This window comes from Spodoptera frugiperda, chromosome 6, assembly GCF_023101765.2.
Source record: "Spodoptera frugiperda isolate SF20-4 chromosome 6, AGI-APGP_CSIRO_Sfru_2.0, whole genome shotgun sequence".
Taxonomy (NCBI): domain Eukaryota; kingdom Metazoa; phylum Arthropoda; class Insecta; order Lepidoptera; family Noctuidae; genus Spodoptera; species Spodoptera frugiperda.
The window spans coordinates 7,597,417-7,613,018 of NC_064217.1; the positions used below are offsets into that span (position 1 = coordinate 7,597,417).

Here is a 15,602-nt window from a genome sequence, read left to right on the forward strand (position 1 = left end):
CTGCCTGTAGGCGTTCACTCAACTTCGCACTGAATACTGAATTCATATGACGCTGAATCGGCAAGATATGAGAAAGGAAAGGAAGTTTTGGTTGCTGTTTGAATAATATCAACCGTCAGAGTTGTTGGAATTTGTTTGTCATTTTTCCGCCAACGACAGGTTTGGTCAAGGCATCGAGTGATACGACACCAACCTTTTATCAATCATAACAGACAGAATGTGCTATAAAATAAACTCATTAAGTAATGGCCGACGGACGACAATGACCCAAGTAATTGAAATCGTAATCAGAAGATAAAAGCATGAAATTAAATTACAGTGTGTCAGTATGTCTGACCGTCGTCCAAAAATAAAAATAATTACGTATTTGCGAGTTGACGTTGAAACGGAGCGAATTCATCGGAGACCGCCAATCTAGAGGTGTCCCACTTTGTGCAAGCTTTGAATGGAAGAGTGGCGAGCGACGAGAGTCCACACCTGGCCGTAAATCAGATACGTCGGCCACAAAAGAGCCGAATAACAACCGTAACTTCTCAAAGAGAAGGTCTAAAATAACTAAGATAACTTTGGACTTTGTATCTTTCATACGGTCGAGAATGTGCTATTGAGAAAAGGGCGCTCCCAGATAAGAGCTTTATCGATGCATAAAATATGTTATTATGAAGTTGGCCGGCCGCCTCTCTAAGACGTCCACGCCGCCCAAAAAGAAGTATGTTGCCTTTATTCATTGAGGAATTTGTGGTATCTCTTTATTTGCACCTGTCGTAAATTTGCGACCTTCTCCCGGAATATTTATGTGACAGATCGCGTGAGTGCTTTACATCAACATGCCTAGCGGGATTCGTTTTACTGTTATCGTTAAAAATTATTTTGATAACATTGTATGAATAAGTTAAGCTTACCTACTTTGAAGTGTATGGTTTTAGAATTCAAAATTTTGTGAAATAACGCAATAAAAATTAGCGTAAAGGTGTGGTAAGTACACATAAATTAAACTGAAGCGGGTTTTAACGATTCTAAATGTTAAAGGTGATCTGCCAATAAATTAAAAATAAATCAGGCCGAAACTTCCCAGAAGGTGTAGGTACGAAAGCTTAGAATAGAAATATTTACATAAATTATAATGTTTTTCACACAGTTAAAACATACAGAGTTTTATACGAACGAAAATAAACATTGAGTTTAATGTATAATTAACGAAATAATTTTAAGGTCACTAACATTACACCGTGTTTCACAAAGTTTTTAGCCCAGTGCCTTTTAAGTATACCTAATATCCTCAAACACGTCTAATATAGGGGCTAAAACATACTTAATCACTCATTGTGGAATACATGATACATAAGTATAATACATAGTAGACGCAAATCCATGACCATGTATTTAACCTAAAATACGTAACTTAAGCAGTCTAAGAACCACTCTAAAATGCACTTTAAGACGAAAAGTTCAAATACAGGGCAAAGGTAAGTTGAGAAATGGAATTTATAATTGCTTCATAGTTCGGAAGCTCGTCACAAGTACAGTATTCATGTCAGTCTACCACCTGGCACAGCGCCAAGAATGTGGGGTATCACTGTACTTAGATAATACAGGTACTAGAGTATTAGGATTGTTTGTTATAGAGCTAGTTGGTTATGACGACTCGAGATAAGTATCTATCTATGAATTTTTGGTTAATGAATGTAATTAATGAAGAGGTTGGATCTAAGACGGCGTTACAATGTTTCAAATTTTGTGAGAACGACTCAAATGTCACATTTTCATCGCCAATTAAAAGCCCCTCAGCATATTCATTGATTCACCCTAAAATGAATTCGAATTAAACATAAATAACAGTCAATAAAATTAATTTAACATAAACATTAATTCTTTGATCGCATCAAATCATCATCTTTGAAATCTTTCTAACATAACGCGTATATTTACATTTACACAACATGTTGACACAGGGATAATTCGTCGCCGTCAAAAGGGCGCAGGCAATGTCGTGAAAATGTAAAGATCAGGCTCGTTCCCTAATGACCTACAAACATGGGGATATCACACACGATTTACGAACAACGATTTACGAAGGGACCTTTTACCAGCTACGACCCCTAATTGATAACGGATAGGCGTAGATAAGACGAGGTATCCCCAACACCGGACAACTGACGCAGCTCAAGCAAATGAAGCTTAGCTTTCTCCTAAAGTTATTAGCACGAAGGAGGTAAGTGTGATATATTTTAATTGATTTCGGCTATATGGCTACCTGGCATAATAACCTTAATTTATTACCTAGGTTAATAATGGACTTACTCAAGCGAACATGTTTCAGGTAAAGGTGAAAGGTAGCCTACACAAGAACTTGTAAGATACAGATTTCCACGAAGTAGACTGAGAGTACCTACTACTACTATAACGAAGTAACCTAAGGGTAAAACATTTTAAACGTTTCCAAAATTAACTCGAGGTCGACCCCATAACAACGTTACATTAAAATTATGTAAACGAAGTTCAAAAAAGTTTTCATCTATAAAATTACACTCAAATACAAACGGTGCCCTTAGTAAGTGAAGCGTTCCTTTATTTTCTCATACATTTCGCGTTTTAAACCTTTTAGAACACTCTTCAGAGGTATAACATTAAATACTAATAGAATTAAATGAAGCGAGCCTTCGGAATTGGTTACAAATAGCGTTTTAAAGTTCGATAAAAATGTAAATGTTCAGTAATGTAGAAACAATGTAAGAAAAGTGAGAAAGATGTAATAAAAATCAATAAATAGTGATCACAATAAACGTTAGTCTTTGACCCCTGACGAGATAATGGGAAGGCATTGACTTCCCGCGTCACATTCCTATGATTCCCTATAATTTTTATATTGCCAATGGCGTAATAATTTTGAAATAATAGTCCATTCGCATTCCAGAAGTTGATAGGTTTCTAACTATTATTTGTAAATTGACCCACAAATGTGTTAGTTTCTACCATCAATCTTCTAAATAATTACGTTTGCAGACAAGTTCAAAACTTTTTTTTTAGGTGGCAGAAACTAAAGCTCACACAACCACGCACATTAGTTCGGCTCCGCCTTCGATGACCCTCAAGTGTTTCCTTTGCCTTTTTTTCTTCAAAAAGATAATGAGACGGTTTTTGAAAGAAAAAAATAGCACCCGACGGGAGAGCGTTATTGTATCGCCGAATTCATCTTTGACGCTCGACCATTCAAAAGTGGCAAGTCTGTGAGACTGTATTGTGTAAGTATAGTGGTTTTATTTCCTTTGGAAACAAAAACAATGCGTTCAAACTTAATGGAGTACTTCACTAAACAATACTAAATATTTTTGTCAAAAATTCATAGTTTCCTATCAATGGGGGGAAGTTAAACTGACAGGTCAAAGATTGCAGTTGACTGTGACTTATTTGACAGACACAATCTTGATAGAGAAAACAAACCCCATAGGGCAATATCATCATTTATTTCCTTCGCAAACCAAATAATTGTTGTGAAAATGACATGTCCCGTTTCCTTAGAATGTTTTGTTCTATATTTGGCATTCCAAATAAAAGATTCTGCAAATATTACACAGGATAGCAAACAACTTCTAATCAAGTATCTAAATATCAAACAACGTTGATATACATTACAAAATTGGTAGAAAAAACATATTCATAAAGTTGGTATGATATTATACGATTGGTACTGAGAATTTCAGTCAAAAATAGCCCTTTTTAAATCTAAAAATACACAGTAAACTTTAGCCTTCTTACACGTCATTCCTCAAAAGAAACTATCGAACCAAAAAACAGGTAATACATAACAGTACTTGAGTAGGAATCTTCTATGGAATGTGGGGAATTGTTAGCAGTTACTTTGGTCCTTGACATACATCCCTTATCAAACAAGTTTATGGAGAGGAGGGGTCGTATCTACTACTTACAGGATTCGATAACATGGTGCACTCCGGTTTAAAAGGATTTCAAGTATTCTGACCGTAAATAGTTTACTCAAACGTTTCTGCCGACAACAGATGTAGAAAATTTACATTTTAGGCGACAGATATAAGAAGCTATTTGTATTTATTGTAATGCACTGAGATTGTTACCTCGGACAGTATTACCTACGTTTAGATAGATTTAATGTGACAACAAAAAGAAATTAAGAGAGTTTTGGAAAGTAATCTTTAGCACGTGGCTGAATGAGAAGGGCAAAGCCATTAATAATAATAATTAGTTGTTTTAATTAAGTACACGAACAGTTTCATAAAGAAATGTGTCTAAACAATGAACATCTGGCCTAACACGGCAGCATAAACATTAAGATTAATCACAAAGATTTCTTACTTACGAACGTAAACAATTCTAATCTACCCTAAGTCTTTAATTTATATCGTTAACCCGAAACTGGAAGAAGCATACACGCAAAACACATACAAAACATCAACCACGCCAGTTTAAATGCCCATTTGGATGGAATTTTAATTCCGTCATACATGCCTTTGTATGGATTGACAGCAAGCCGGGGAATTTCACGCCCCCTCCTAATTTATACTTCCTCGTTCCTTCTTTGAAAGGCTCGCTAAGCCGACCGACTATTCAGGCTAACGTGTTTTGTTTAACCAACCATTATTTGTGGCCAAAAGAAATTCATGTTTTGGACAAGCTTTAAAAGGGAAAGTTCAAATATGGTTAACTTACATTATTGTTCATACATTGTACAAAATCAGATACAATTCTATATTCTGTCTAACTAAGTTGATTACAGATCTCCGAGAAACTATAATTTTCGTGAACTGAATATCGAATCAAATGAGCTCAGTTTCAATCCCAATAAATAAATAAACAAGTAAGATTGAGATGTAGAAGGAAAAATCATAGTAATACAATCAAAACATACGATGGGTTTGCCTGAAACCTTGTAAAACATACGAGAATAGGGATGTATGGATGTAATAGTATCTGTTTATCGAAACCTTTATCTATATGTTGTTTATTGAACTTCCCAATTGAAACAACCCTGTATGTATGAGCCAAATACTGAAACAATGGCTGCCCTACATTTTAATACGATTACACATTTCGCGTTTCCTCATAACTTCTGTTTGTTCAACTCTTGACTTTATAAACATCAATATTATAAAATAAAACAAGTCTAAATAGTATGATGATAAATAAATTTTAGATTAAACGTACATTCTCGTGGGATTAAAGTCGGACCGGCTCGCATGAACAGTACCTACAGCTGCGGTTAATTTAATGTCGCTATTCGGACTCCGGTATGCTTTATGAGCATAAAGTGAGAGATAATAAAACATTCCGGCTCCCACAAACTCGTGTCGGATGTTTCAGATATTTATTTAATACTATCTTTTGTAAATATGCATCCGTCGTTTAAATCTCTTTTATTTTTCCCTACGAATAAATGCTGTGTCCGAACGCCCGCGCCATTTATTCCGTACGAGTGAATCATTAATGTGTATAAATGTACGTTTTATGTGTATAATGGAATAAATTCGTAGTTCGCCCGGATGGGTATCGAACTTGTGTTTATCACGGTATTAGTGCTTCCTAAACCACTATTAAAATGTCATTAGAACGCCATTTTCGTTGTTATCGAGAAGCGTCTCATGTTTAATGTTACCAACAAGAAATATATTAAAATATACACATGAGTGTTACTAATTACGTGACTTATGTACTAAATAATGGAACAAAATGAAACAAACATATTAATAACTGAAAAAAATACAAGTTCTATGGTACACATTACGAAACCCATCTCATCTTTTATGTGCAATCGTCCAAGACACGTTTAATATTGACCAAACATCTTCTTATTCTAAACCTACGTATATATTAGTACTGCACACGATACTGATTAGGTGCAACATGTTCTCGGAGCAAACTGTACATGTTTGAATTACTGATGAAGGCAACGTAACCCGAGAGCACCATCAAATGACTATTTGCGTATCTAAACGTTGTAATCGTTAATGAACATGTCTGTTTACATTTGCACCAGTATTATGTCAATTTAAACATCAAATGCCATGTACTAATACGAACATTACATTAACATAATGTTTGAGGTAGAGGTGAACGTTTGAACAGTGCATGTTCACGTACATTTATCCAAAGAAACAAATTAATTAAGTGACATAAAATGTTTGCGAATCCATAAATAAATTTGGATAACACAAGCCATGAATGAGAATTCTCAAATTGAAAAATCTTCGGAAAATTTACGTTAAACGTTACATTTAGATTCAACGTTGTAATCTCAAAATATATTCGTCTCTCAAGTTTAAGTATTCCGCTAGCAATATAAAGAATCTTACAATAATTTATCCAATGTTGCATAGTTTTATGTTACTTTACGTATAGGAATGTATCAGCCAAAGTCATCCCAAAGTAATCCACTGATGAGATGCTCGACTCGGGTATTGCACAGACTAAACCAAAGAGGTAATCTCAATAAATACGCGACCAGTTCACATCAAAATCATCTGCAAGTACCGTGAGAATGACACAAGAGACCATCTTTATGCAAATTCAAATCTAAGTAAGCATCAATTTCAACTTAATGATTGTAATTTTCATCGACTCATCGAGTTCATTGAAAGAACCTAATGTCCTTCTCAACGATACAAATGCGAATATAAACTCCCATCAAATTTTACATCCACGTCTTTATTCAGATACCCTTTTATTCTCAAATAAATATAAAACCGAAGAAAACAAGTTTACGCTAGAAATGTTCTGTCCTACAAATATTTGTACGGAGCCGTCTGAAATACTCGTATAACAGTAGGTACGCGTGATTGCTAAGACACAACATTAGGGCGCGGCTACATTTACATATATGAATAAGTCAGGCACACAAGAGCTCCCTTTAACGCGCAGCCAGTGTGCTCCCGGCCTCAAATCTCGTATGACCATTTCCTGATATAAGTAAGCTCTCGGCTGAGGGCTACATCGGTGAATTTTTCTCATTTCTGTTGTAGGGTTAGATATATACAGTAGCACGACGGATGTCAACGCTTTTTATTTGCGTGTGATAAAAGCCATAGAGGGTTGTGTGATGTTTTTTGTTTGTATATTACGCTAAATCACTGAGCGTCGCCGAGTCTTCAGTTTAAAAGAAAGTAACATTGCTTTATTCTTCTAAGTTGTTCAATACTAAGGTTAAAATGCTAATAAACTAAGGGTGATCATTTTGCACATGCTCCAATGAAAAATAAATAACCCTGAACTGTTGTATTAAGCCTTCAATATATCTTCTTATACGGGGCTTAAAGTAATCTTGGCTAAGTGTGATATATTATTTCGAAAACAAACTCGTACGCATCTCAAGGCTCAAAGCTTCGAAGTAAATCCTCCCGAAGAAAAGAGAACAAGACTTTACCATTGGTTGATAAGGCAGCTTTTTGTTGGTTTTTCGACTATACAATATAAAGTTTTAGTACGTTTTTAGTATAATAGAATTTGGGATAAGTTAGCTCCATTGGTGTAATGGTAGGGTCGGTTTTTAAATCAGACCTATTCTAAGGTTAGGAGTAAAGTTAATGGATTTGTTTGCAGGGATTTCATAAATGGATTGATGGCGGAAATGGACTGGTCAATAGACTTAGCGAATTTTCATTATTCGACCTTAAACCTATTATTTTAAAGACTTCTAAGTTTTCAGTGAATCTAGATTAGTTGCCAAGTTTTTCTATTCCACTGGATTTTTTTAACAATGAACGGATACTAGAGTGAACGTTTAAACCTAATTAAAAAGCACATTTCTACGTCCTCGTGTGCCACGGCTGGTAATAGCCAGTGTCCCTAGAGACCGGACCGAGCTGACTTGACTTAGTCTCTATTACCTCCGTAATACTTTTATAATGAACTTCTGTGGTCCACTTTAAGACAATATTGTAAGGAATTGTAAGGAATAAAAGAATACAATGTCGTCTTTTGTCTTTCAATCTGAAATTGAAAGAGATATAATGTAGCAGGATATTAAAGTTTATATTTTAACATTTGGTACCATTCGTTTGGTCAATTTTAATAAATACGTACCTTCTCAATGAATTGATTAAACGTTATTACATTCATATCACATTAGCTCTATTTCTATTACGATTGGTGAAGAATAAAGTTCAATTCAGAATCACATAAAACGACAAACAAGTCAAATCCAGAAATAAGTCGATATTCCAAAACGCTTACAAAGACAGTTTCTATTGATAGAAACGTCTTATTTCTATCAATAGAAACATAATATGTCTATTCTATTAATAGAACCATTGAACTGACCCTCAATAATTTAAGGAACATATTCCGCCATTTTTATTTTTATTTTCTTTCACATGCTATTACATGTTGTCTAGTAAAACAACGCTGACTACGTTGAATTTAAATCAGCACTTTCCATTTTATATCCTCCATTCTCGACTAGTTTTATGAATGGAGACTTTGCACAGAAACGACTGGATTAAGGGCGTAAACTAAATAGGGATTTGGTTCTTTTGAATATGTAAATAATGTTGCATTTCCTTTGAAGTTATGTATAAATTTGTTAAATTAAGTTGACGTAGGTCTGTTTGTACTGTATACGTAAGAGCATTCGATTTCAAATGACTTCCACAATTTTCTGTTACAATAAATATTGTATGATGAAAGCACAATAAACTAAAGCAATTCATACTTTAGTAACATTAAACTGTTGAGAACAATTAATTACACAATAGTTTCAATGCAACAGAGACATTAACTCGACATAACGTGTTTGTCATTAAATCCTGACGCTATCATTGTAAACGTAGCATTTACTTTGGACTTATTGCGTTACCTGCGTGCAGTAAAACGTTTTATAGCTAAAATAACGACCTCCTTGAGCACCCTTTACTATTTATCTCAAGTACTATACGTCAGATCGTATATGGTCGTATATCAACGTCACCTAAAACAATAAATCAGTAATTAATTCAACAGATGTGCGCCTTTAAGAATAGTGTTTGAATTAAACTAATCATATTTCATGCGAAATTAAACCTTACTTTCATACGTATAAATAAACTAAATATAAATAGTAATTTAACATGTTATAAAGTTTAGATTTAGAGATCAAACGGTGAATAAAAAGCTATTAAAACCTAATTAATGAAAGCCAAACAAACACATTCGTGGAAACTTCAAACTTCGATAAATGTCGTGTCCGTAATGAATCTAAAGGCATCTTATTTATTTTTATAGCATACAATAATAATAGACACATCAACATCTGTTCGAAGTTAGCTTGAAAAATGTCATTCTTAACGTGAGTACGATCAAAGGCGAAGAGCGAAATTTCAGGCCATAAATATGAATAACTCGGAGGAAACTTCACATGCGAAGATTCACAAAATATGCGAATGTGTCGCGTTTTCAAACAAATTTATATCATGGCTCCTTGTACTTTGAGCAATATTTATAACGGCTCATTCTTCTTCATATAGAGCAGCACTATATTACCAAATAATTTATTATGAACTGAAATGGCAATTCTTGAAACTTGTGCGTAACATCTGACTGCTTCTATTTCTTTAGAGGTCTTTCTTTGACTAGACGTCATAATAAAAGCGAAATCATTATTGACAGAGAGTTAAAACAAGGAGTTTCTGTTTAGATCAGTGGCAGATCAGACAAAATACTATTGACCAAACCTTTCATTACTTTAATTTCATAACTGAATAAAACCTTATCCTGTTTCATTTAATGTGCATTTCTGCTTACCCAGAATAAAAGACGAGATATAGCACCATGCATAACAAGGCCAAACATTTGTACAAACACGATTAAAACCCAGCGAATATGTATGAGGTGACTTATAGATGACGGGGCGGGAGTGCCATGGATCGTAATGGATTCGAATGGCCTGCCTACCCTGTTTATACAAACCGTACGTAAATATGTACACAGCGCTAATTGAACCTGTGTTTTATGTGGACTATCTTTAACCTACATCTTTGATAGCATTTACATACAGTATGCATAAATCCACGCCTCTCTGGGCAGTGGGTGGAAAAATCCGACGCGTCACCTATTACAACCTATTTATTTAGTTTCTATTACGTTCATTAATTAGATTTACAAGTAGGTATCTATGACGATTAAGAGTAGTACTCTGCATCTAACCACATGCCGGCCTCATCTAGTTATTTAAGATATTGACGTGTAAAAGAGTAACCTATTTGCAAAAATAAATATCATTTATCTAGCCTTTTTCTAGTATTTCACAAATATAATGAGTAAATGGCATCATTAACCATATATTAAGGGTGTGCAAAAATAATATGTGATCATTGGTTGGCATAAGGGTGTGTATAAAAAAAAAGTGAAAATGAATGGATGCAGTGACATTTTCCTGGTCGCGGCAATGATGTGTCAATGTCATAGCCACTGATAGTGAGTGACGGAAAATGTGTGACAAGTGGTGTGTGGTGTGACCTTTAGTAAATACCAAGCGATGTGTTTAATATTTTTTTAATATAATTTTATCAATTGTATTGAATTCAATAATAATGAGGAATACAAAATGATATGAAAATATTTTTATTTCAATATTTGGTATACCTAATACTTGTAAAAGAGGAAAATGTCTCATCTAGCAAAATCAATTAAAATTTCATTAACGTTAAATTTAAAAAAAAGTTAAGATCGCGGAAATAGAAATACACCGAATCCGTACGTATAAGACACAAGGAAATTAACGATCTTTTCTCAGTAGTCTGAGAAAATATCGTTAATTTCCTTGTGTCTTAAAACTTTGATCATTAGTCAAATTATATTTTTATAAGACCTCAACCTCGACAACGCTTATTTGTCCTGACTTGAACATTCACTCAATATATAGAAGTGTCCTTTCTAAAAAAATACCATGTATCTTTTAAAACTCTCATGATTTAAATCTCCTAGAGCTCTAATATCGCTCTTTACCTAACTCTCCACAACCCACACTAATTTACAAAATCTAATACAATTTCAACACATGCAAAGCCAAAGGCTGTCCAATTCATAAAGCCAGTTCAAATGCACCGGGACCCACTAATTTAGCCGTCTGAAATCGCACTCAGTGCATCCCCTAAGGAAATACCGTAAGTGACACTATCCAAGTTGTCATTTTATGAGGGAATTAGTTTACTGGTAGCCAGCGTTTAATTAAGTTTAGTGGCTTATTCCTGTGAGCATTCAGAATTGATAAGTCCTTGGTGATATGATTTAGGAGACCACGGAGATGGGTAAATTGTTAGAATTATTACTGGCACGTGTGTTTGTTTATACATTTATAATGGTTTTGGTGTTTTAAAATAAGTTATCTAATAATTTTATTACGAATATTAGTATCAAAACCTGATTGTAAGCATTCGCGGGGTAATTATCCGATAACCTCCCTCATACAACGAAACACAACGTAAGCGTTGTTTCACATCGGTTTTCTGTGAGGCCGTGGTATCACTCCGGTCGAGCCGGCACATTCCTGCCAAAGCATGGCTCTCCCATACTTAAGTGTGGGACATATGTTCAACTCCTACACTAAATAAAAATATTAGAACATACATTTGTTTTCTTTTACATATTTACATCTTATATCTACGCAATATTCTACATACGCCCCATAAAATACGAACCTCAATTCCTTACACGTTCGTTCACAAAAACAGATTACAGCGTTTCCAGGAAAAGCGTATAAAACAATAGTTGTGTTACCATAACATTGACTACAGGAGTACACATGTGGGTTTCCTTTAAGCTACCTCATTTTCCTTCAACCTAAAGGTATCCATACACTGTTGAGTAAAGGTCTCTTTTCGATTGCACCCTTTTTTGTCCAAGTCTTTTGCTGTTAACATCCACCTCTTTTCTGCGACCCTGATGATGTCCTCAGCCTCCCCTACCATTTAATCATGTTAATCTATGTTTCTGTAACCAGTTCTTGGTATACATATACCATCCAAACAACAACTAAGAAGCGTCTTCAAGCCCCTTAGAAACAGAGTTTCTGCGAACCAAAAAGTACCCAGAAACCACAAGAAACCCCACTTTCAAAGGAATTTCTTGATAAACGACGAGTAATTTAATTACGACGTTAGGTACTATCATTAATGATAATATATTGTAGAACTTATGTACGTTATTAATAATTAATTATTTCTCGATAAACATTCCAGTTGTAGTATACAATGAAATTAATTTTCATTCAATTTGGTATACACAAGAACGTATTCTATACATAATTATATTTACTACATAGTTTTATGAAAATTACGCTAGTATTTTATTCTTTATTATTTACCTACTGATGTTATTAAAGTATGATAATAATCACAAAGTTATGTATTAAATTACACTGCATTGGAGTCTGAAATTATTCATTGAGTTTGCTGCTTTAACTAATTTGATAGGATGATAAAGAATTATTTGTTACATAAGGAATTAAAACTGAAGATACGTAGATATTATGGAATCCGCCTTGAATAAGCATGGCGATAGAATGACTGTATTTTTCGTGGCAATGGCGATGAACATAAAAATATCCAAAACATTAATTTTAATATTTACACTCTGAAACAAAACAATGTTTACCATGTATTTAGTTCCAGAGTCTTCTCTATCTTAAAGCATTATCATCACGTTTCGTTATTCTCAAATAATCACGTTTTGCTAAGTCGGTCACCGAATGGTTTTCTCTCAATATAAACACAGCTAAAGCGTGTTTCAATATAAAAGCATTATATACTTATTTTTAGTACAAGAGTGGGCGGTACTGCACAAAATTTTCACTTTTAACTGAGAAACGAATTAATAATACTACTCGTATTTGGGATTAAAACTGTACTTTCCTGCAATAGCTAGTAGATGTTTATAACTTCATTATCAAGTTTATCAGTTTAGGAGTCGAATTCTCTACAAAAGTCTAATAGCAAAAATTATTTATTTCAAATATACTGAGAAGACACTTTTGAACGTCAAAGCAAATATATAAAAAAGAAATAATGTCCGTCTGTCGGTCAGTACTCTAGTAACAGTCCAATCTACACACCTTGTACTCTAGGTAGGTCAAGATATAGATATAATACAAGTTGCACTTCAAACTATCAAATAATTAATAATGATGCCTACTTGGGTGTGTCAGCGCTAATGAGCAGATAAATATGACCGAACTACAGTATCCAAAACGACTATAGAACCAAACCATAAAACATGTAACAAATGAAAACCTAACCTTACACAAGAAGATAAATAAAACCCCTAACTATACGAGACAAGATCAATCCAAGCGTCAAATATACAATTTTGGTAAAGGAAAAGAGATACAGTCACCGCAAATATACTCCTATATACCAACAAATGTACTATTTTCCTCGATAGTTCCTTCATGATAGTGTGAGGGGTAATCTTTGTGATTTACACGTCACATTGAACTGCCAGGGAGTGAGGGCTCGATTGATTGCCGTATGTTTGACTACAATCGCATCTCGTTTAGATAGATGACGGTTGACGAACGGTGATCGAACGTTCTGCCTTTATAGACCCTTTTGCTGATCGTCCAAATATGAAGCGTTTGGCGTTTGTTATGTAGAGCTTATGAATGAATTTTGGTGGTGACATTTTTTGTGTTTTTCAGTTTGAGTGAGAGGGAAATTGATGATATGTGTATGTTTATAGACGCATCTACAACGCACAAAAAATCTTGTGTAGGTCAACGTTTTTTTTTTAATTATCTTTGTGATACTATCACGAATAGCTCTTTCATATATAAAAACATAAATGATAACAAATTAAATTTTCTTTACATACATACATACTGATCCAAAACTGTCTTAATAATTAACATAACGTATTAAATAAATAAAACTAAACCCAATCAATTCCAGTAACCAGCAATTGGAAAATTTATACAACAATTCCAAACACTACAAAGATCGCATTTCCTTTGCCTCACATATTTTTTGCAATAGTTAAAGGCACAAAAGCAGCTATATCCATAGGTAGGTAAATAAAACGCTCAATGAAAAATATATCGTTCATGAATAGCTATCGCGTGCTGAATTGATGATTGATCGTTCCCGCGAGCTGTTCAACATTTTTTTTATTCAATATTTCCATTGCATCATGTATAAAAAAAATATTTTTCATTTTATTCTACGCCAAAATGATTTCCGCGTTCAAAAATAATAGGAACAATAGAAAATATGATTTGAATGAGGAAAAACCATTGAAGTAGTCATTTTCTAAATTGTTTTTATCACGCACTAGGAAGCATAAGTACTTTAATTATATACTTCCTAATTTATTTTATAAACGACCTGTTTATGTACTTCTTTAAAAGAGTCAAAGAGTTTTTATGTGTACGACGAATACGTGACTCCATAATAAAAATAGTTTTGCATAATCCTTGAAAAAAAAAATACAAACTAACTGAACAAACATTTCAAGTATAGAAAGAAGAGTTTATGCGAATGAAACCGCAAGGAAAAGCTAGTCTAATGAGCAACGGCTACACGTGTTTGAGAAGTTTGAAGATTCATGTTACGAGTGTACTCGTATCATACGCAGACAAGTTGTCAGTGGACTTACTAAACTTTATCAATCAGAGCTTCATACTAGTTCTCTTCAAGAGCTCGTACTTACATGAAGTTCATTGGTAGTATGCCAAACATTATGGAGCAACGCGCCTATGTATATTTTGATGAATAAATAAAAATGGTACATAGGTTTTTTAATATTAACTATCGTGAGACAAACTAAATTAGTTGTCGTGCAGCCTACCGTATCTAGAGTTAGCTGCGCGACCACGCCGCGTCTGCACACGCTGCTCAGGATGAAGAGTCCCGGTGTGACTCGAAACTAGTAGAGCTGTTCTCCATTAATGTAGGTGAGTAAACCGTGATTTTTAGTTAATTTAGTACATATACTTTAAATTAATCTTTAAGAATTTTCATCAGGTAACTGAACTATGAAATGGTTATAGTCACGAGCAATGAAATTAATGTCATTTAGAAACTACGGTTCCTTAAAAAATCATCACTAAACACCATAGTTTACAAGTCCATCACCGCATATGTATTAAAAATTTCTCATAAATCACATAATAAATTTTAGCTCTAACAACGTGAAAACAACTAAACCTACAACAACATAATACAAAATGCAGAGATAAGCTTCAAAACAAAACAACCGTGAGTTAAATATCTATCACAGCTCTACACAAGGCATGTAAGCACCTATACACGTGTCTTAGTGGCGTAATGAACGACGAAATTAACAAAATCTCGTGTAATCCCTAGTAAGCGACACTGTGTAAAGGATTAAATATATTTGCGAGGGAATAGATTAACATAAGTAATATAAGTGAGGGATACAGCTGTGCTATTCTGAAAACGGTATATTCGTTACGGTAATAGTGAATAATTGAAAATTATTAATAATTATCTACTATTATTAATAATTACCGAAACTCGAGGTAAAAGTGATAAATTAATCACATTTGTTGCTTATTATTAATAATTTTACCCTAGTAGTGATAAATGTGATAAGTGGCCAATATGTTATTTTTATTTCAATTTAAAAGGCAATATATTGTACTTGCA

The 15,602-nt window shown here is 34.0% G+C and overlaps 2 protein-coding genes across 11 annotated transcripts in view; both read right to left on the minus strand.

The window, feature by feature from the left end:
- The window catches only part of LOC118267747 (inositol-tetrakisphosphate 1-kinase-like), a 363,870-nt gene that overhangs the window by 171,438 nt on the left and 176,830 nt on the right, over window positions 1-15,602 (minus strand). The gene's annotated exons all lie outside the window — the stretch shown is intronic.
- The window catches only part of LOC118267452 (apoptosis-stimulating of p53 protein 1), a 273,618-nt gene that overhangs the window by 93,619 nt on the left and 164,397 nt on the right, over window positions 1-15,602 (minus strand). The window lies entirely within an intron of this gene.